A 6,052-nucleotide genomic window follows, 5' to 3' on the forward strand; every position below is an offset into this window, starting at 1 on the left:
AGATCTGCACCTGAGAGCAGTGTTTATGGGCGTGCATTTGGTCTCTCGCTCTAGTCACGCGTGCGCGCACCCTTCCGGGAGAAGAGCCCGTACGGCCCATACAAGGACCTTCCGCTCTATCGCCGTCAAGCCGACCCATACTTGAAAAAAACTCTCCAAAACTTGTGAGAAACCGGAAGGAGTATTTTTGACACAGAAATACTCCATCAAACGTCCAACTTAGTTTTTGAAACTTTGTCTATGTTTAGGATGGGAATCCAAGTCTTTAACAGTGTAAAAAGCTCAGTATGCATGAAACAGCATTTCACCCCCCCCCCCCCCCCCCTAAACATTTTGGATAATGTAAGTCAAACAAAACAAAAAAACAAAGGTTCTAATGGATATTTTAATCCAAAAATCTTACATATTGTGCCTTTAATTTAACTAGTACAGCAATTGACCCTCGCTGCTTTGAACCAATAAATAAGGTGACCCTGATAGCCTGGAAATCCACAGGCAGCTTTCTCCTATAAAACATCATCCTATAAAACCTATGAAACCAATTTCATGAATCTTCCCGATGAGTCATTTCTTGCAAACCTCCTCTCTGCATATCTTTTGTCTAAAAAAAGCTCTGCAGCATTCTTTTTTTTTTTTTTTTTTAAATCTTGAGCTTAATCCAGCTTTCATCTCCAATATGCTGTTGTTTTCTGTGTCTGTCTCTTACTGTATGTAGTCTATCAGGAACAAATATGTGCTTGTTTCTCAATAGCAGGTGTCCAATTTATATTACATATTTTAGATGCTTTCTTAATTCAGGCCCTTGGTTTTCCACTTACATATCTGCAGAAATTCCATAACCATTCCTTTTAAGTCTTTATTAGAGAACATTATCCGTTTCCACTGTCTCTGCATCTTTTTCTTTGCTTTACACTCTCCAGGCTGAGGGATTGATTTTCCCTCGGTCAGTATGTTATTTATCTGCTCTATTTAAACTTAAAGGTAATAACTCTTTAAACTGCCAGTGAGACTTATTTAGTTAGTTACCCGTGATTATTTCAATCCACATTCATTGGGAAAACGTTGTGTCTGTGGTGAAATGTCCGGTAAATTATATTATCTTGCTTTTTACACATTTCTCAAGTGAAATGTCCAGTAAGTGGTGCTAGAAGGTTAATGGGATAGCTCACCAAAAAATGCAAATTCTTTCATAATTTACTCACCCCTCAAGTTGTTCCAAACGAATTTCTTTCTTCTGCTGAACACACAAAAAAAGATATTTTGAAGAATATGGGTAACCAAACACTTGATGGGCCCCATTGACTTCTATAGTATTTTTTTCCATACTATGGATATGGAAGTCAATGGGGTATAACAGTATGCCTCTGGTCATGTACTTCAAAAATGTCTTTTTAACCCTAATGCCAAGTTCACACTGCATGATTTTAGCCCCGATTTTGACTTGCTGACAGGTTTTGCGAAATCGCAGACAAGTGCCCGAAATCATAGGCAAATCGGTGATCATTAATGCGAGTGACAATCACGCAGAATGAATTATCAAAGACGCGATCCGAGAGAATCGCAGACAAGTTGCTGACGCTGTCGAGATATTTAGCATGGATTCAAAATCTTGCTGTGTGAAATGTGTTCTGAGTTCTGACTGAAAATGATGACCTCCAGCCAATGAGAGAGCAAGACACAGGGCAGCATGAAGTTCAGGGAGGAGTTATAGAACAGAATATCAGTATTTTAATAGATACAAACATTAGCTTGACCAGCAGCAAACTGCAAAATTATTAATTTACTTCCAACTCTCTTTGCAGAACACACAATCCTTGCTTTCTGGATCTCCCCAACCATTTCCTCCTCCATAATAATACTTTTTCTGCAAATCAGCGCAATTTGCATCGCAAGCTTTTTGCGGGCTATCACTTTTAAAAGCAATTCCAGTCTCGCGCGAGAACTCCGGTCTGACTATAAAAAAATATGGACGATGCATCTTCACTACCTTCTACTGAAGAAAAGCGAAGCCGCCAACGTCCGAATAGGGCGCTGACATCTTGTGTTGATTTGGGACAGAGTCTGCGCAGTAGAGAGCACGAAGTAGACCCGCGATATCAAAGAACCGCCCACACTCTCACAGATGCAGAACAACTCATTATGTCGGTGGGAAATAAACAGTTAAGGCAATGTATAAATTAAAGCTGAAACTGCGATCTCCTCCTGAAAATCCTGGAAAAAGTCCTGTTTTTATAGCATGAAATTCTAACTAAAACCAAACTTGTTTAAAAAACGAACACTTGAAATAGAACTTTACCGCAAGTATATTGAGGTCTTCATTTTTCAAATAATGTTAAAAGCATTCTGAGGTCATAATAATGTAGTATTGTGCAAGGACCACATGAAAATAAGTCAAAAATCTGCCCCATTTGTGTGAAAGGGAAATACAAGTTGTTTACTGTCACTTGTGTTTGTGTTTTTGTTTTTCAGCTGGAAATTGCAGTGAATTGTACGTAGCATGCATTTTTTCAATGAGCCTATGTTGGATTATTCAGTACTATAGATAGGTCTAAATTATGTCTTCTCCGGTGATCAGGCAGTAGTAGATTATGCCATGTGAACAATGACCTGCCTTAGCCTTTAAACTCTTCCCCAAAAACATCAATTACAGTGCAAGAGGGCAGGAAATCCATCTGACAGCCTGTGTGTGGTCTCAGTATTCATGGGAAAGGTCAGTGATGCCTCACCTGATGATAATGTCATGAAAAGTCATACATATTTGAATCTATAAGCTTTTCTGACTGATATTCTTTATCTCTGACAGGGATTTACCATTGTATGGTAATGCTAAAACTGTTAGAACCCCTCAAAATTAAAACACTGTCATCTTTTATTTATCCCCATGTTATTTCAAACCTGTATGCATTTCTTTCTTACCAAAAAGAAAAATCTTGGAAACATTTTTTCTAACATGAAAGAATTTTTTTCTATGAAGAAAGAAATGTATACAGGTTTGGAACAACATGATGGTGATTAAATTACAAAATATTAATTTTAGGGCGAATCATTCATTTAAGATCAAATCAGCATAGAATCTTTCTTAATCAATTGCTCAGCATTGCACCACAGTTAAGAAGAGGCGAGCTTACGGAAATTCTAAAAAAAAAAAAAAAAAAAAAAAAACATAAGTGTAAGTATACTAAAAAATAACCACATGGCGTGAAATGAGCTTCGCTCTCTCTCTCTGATGTAAACGCGCCTCTGTGCTTATGCCTGGTTTTGCATAATGCGTAATAAACAGAAATTAGTTCAAACCCCCTCAAACAACGCAGTGCGATGCGCGCGCGCAGACATCCAATCAAAATAACAGTGCACACTCACCTTGATGTTAATTCAAATCTGGATCAGCACATCTGTCCTCATCGGTCGAGTTTTCGAAAGTTTGGAGATCTGGTCAGTAAATTATCATATATTTAAATATTGTCACGGTCAGATAAACACAAACATCGTCCTATGCGCACTGGTCTTCATCGTTCTTGTGCCACAAGTGTCTTCCTATTCGATTCGCCGGTTGGAGATTTACAAGCAGCGCGAACACGAACGCGGAGAGTGAAGCTCGGAATGGTGTGAAGCAATCTCTCCCTGATTCTGTAGCTGAAGGCGTGTAAAGGCGGTCCAATTAGTCTCACTAGAAGGCGAGATCGACAAGCACTGCATAAAGGCGGCGTCCCACTAGTAGACATCTATTTTGGTCGGGGTGTCTCACCTGTTGACTGTTTTTGATGAAATCTCGCCCTCTCCTGTCGGAGGTCTGTCACACACGAGTAAGAATGACAGAGGGGTGATAAATTACTTTTCTCCACAGCTAACAAAAATAAGTTCCATTAACTTTTTTGCTAACGTTCCCAGAAAGCTATAAAAAAATATTATTTCCTGAATGTTTTCTGAACGTCAAAACGCCATTTTTAAAGAAGAAATGTAACAGTAGTAGGCTACTTTTGAATGTTCAATGAACATTCTGAAACAAGTTAGGCCAACACCCAACTAAACAGTTCAGGTAAAAACGTTACATGAATGATAAAAACAAATAATGTTTTCGTGCTAATTTCTTGAGAACACTTTTAAAGGCCACATAACTTGAATCAAATGTTGTATTACCTTTACTGGAAGAACGTTGTTCACCTTGTCTCAGTGTTAGGCAAAGTGTTGAGAATTTTCAATGTTAGCTGCATTTTTTCTTTTGCCATTCAACGTGAAGCTCGCAGACATATAGCCTACTACAGGAGCACTGCATGAACAGAAACTATTTGGCTGAATTATGATGCTATTCATTGAACTTGTGACAATGAATGTGTGTGACATAATGTAGGCCTACATTTGTCATAAAAACATCCTGTTAAATTGATAGTAAAAAAAAATAAAAAATACTCACAATGTTTACAGTTTACGACTAGAAAAAAAAAAAAAAAATATATATATATATATATATATATATATATATATATATATATATATATATATATATATATATATATATATATATATTACCATAATGTACTGATAACCGCTATAACATGTGGTTCAACAGAAAGCCATAAAATAACCATTCATCGCCTGTCTATAAAACATGGCCAACATTGTAGGCTATTTCACAAGTTCACACTTACATATAATTTATAGAGAGTAAATTTAAATGAGTATTTGGAGTGCTGTCCGGGGGGAGGGCTTCGAGCTCGGACTTCGGCCCAAACCGCAGAGGAAATTTAATAGGTTACAGATTACCCTATTTAAAATATAAGTAGTATAACTGTTTAAATTATTGTATTAACATAACGTAACTGATTACATGTGATTACTTTTATAATTTCCAGCACTGGAACACTTTTTTATCACTCGCCATGGTGGCAACTCTCAGGCAGGTTGTAGCCTAAAGCTTTCGGTGGCAATGTAGATTGATGTTGCCTACTTGGCAAACATGGTGCACTACATATTCAAACAACATAGCAAATCAAAAGCATAGCTTAATTAAACGTTTTTTTAAAAGGCAGGAGGCATTATACACATCAAAAAACAGACAAAGCAACAAATTAATATTGTTCAGCACATCCCAGATTTTTCCCCTTTTTTCTCAGTAACTGTAATTGATTACAGTTATATTTATTTCGTAATTAAATTATGCAAATCTAGTTACATGTAACTAGTTAATCCCCAACACTTTTTATATACGGGGCTGTCCACAACAATCATAATCACAAAACACAATTAGCATAATACATGACACATACATTATCCAATTAACATTAACTATAAAAATTAGCAATAAAAATTGGCAAAGCTATTTAAATACAATGTATGTGACTTTTCATAAGGTATTTTGGAAATGTCCTTTTACTTTTTTTGCTATAAATTATACAGTAATTTATAGTTTTTACTTGCAGAAACATACATTTGACAGTATTTTAAAGTAATTCATTTACAGTTTTTCATTAGTAAGGTAAATTACATTTAATTAAAAGGAGTAGAAATGTACTGTTATTTTATGTAAAAACAAAACAAAACAAAAACCCTACAAACATTTTTACACTATAATCTGTGTAAACAATTAAAATGAAACAAACAGACTGATATGCACAGTATGTGTTTGTTTTGAATAACTTTAAAGTTTTGAGAGTTTTGAGAGTCAATAAAGTCTTTTTTAAATGACAAGGACAATGACTGTTCCTGGCCCTGTTACTATGTGTACAAAAGCTGAAACATTCTTTAAAATATGTTCTTTTGTGAACATCATATTTGTATTTTGATTTATCAATGTGTAATATGTTTACATTTGTGGACAGCAGACAAAACCAAATTAGTTGCATGAACATTTTTAAGAACCATCTCAACTAAAAAAAAGAGTTCTGAGTTTTGGAAATGTTTCGCTTTGCTTTAATTTCTTTTAAAAGGTATTTATTTATGTACTGCCCACATAGATTAAGCTTTATCAAAGTAATTGTGTCTTACCGTGTAAAAAAAAAGAGGAAAAAAAAGACAGTGTTATTTTCAAACAGTGATTAGTTTCATCAACGGTTTC

At 35.7% G+C, this 6,052-nt stretch overlaps 1 protein-coding gene across 3 annotated transcripts in view; it reads right to left on the minus strand.

Annotated features, from left to right (window-relative positions):
• Positions 1-3,717, minus strand: part of LOC137047349 (RAS guanyl-releasing protein 2) — a 66,337-nt gene extending 62,620 nt beyond the window's left edge. The window contains exons 1-2 of one of the 3 annotated variants that reach the window (XM_067425060.1): positions 3,361-3,717; positions 1,203-1,234 (exon numbers count right to left, since the gene is read on the minus strand). The gene's annotated coding sequence lies outside the window, so the exon portion shown is untranslated. Of the gene's footprint in view, positions 1-1,202; positions 1,238-3,360 lie in introns of all 3 variants that reach the window. The other 2 variants (XM_067425002.1, XM_067425148.1) reach the window with 2 other exon arrangements.
• Positions 3,718-6,052: the final 2,335 nt, after the last annotated feature.

The sequence above is a fragment of the Pseudorasbora parva genome, chromosome 1, assembly GCF_024679245.1.
Source record: "Pseudorasbora parva isolate DD20220531a chromosome 1, ASM2467924v1, whole genome shotgun sequence".
Classification (NCBI taxonomy): domain Eukaryota; kingdom Metazoa; phylum Chordata; class Actinopteri; order Cypriniformes; family Gobionidae; genus Pseudorasbora; species Pseudorasbora parva.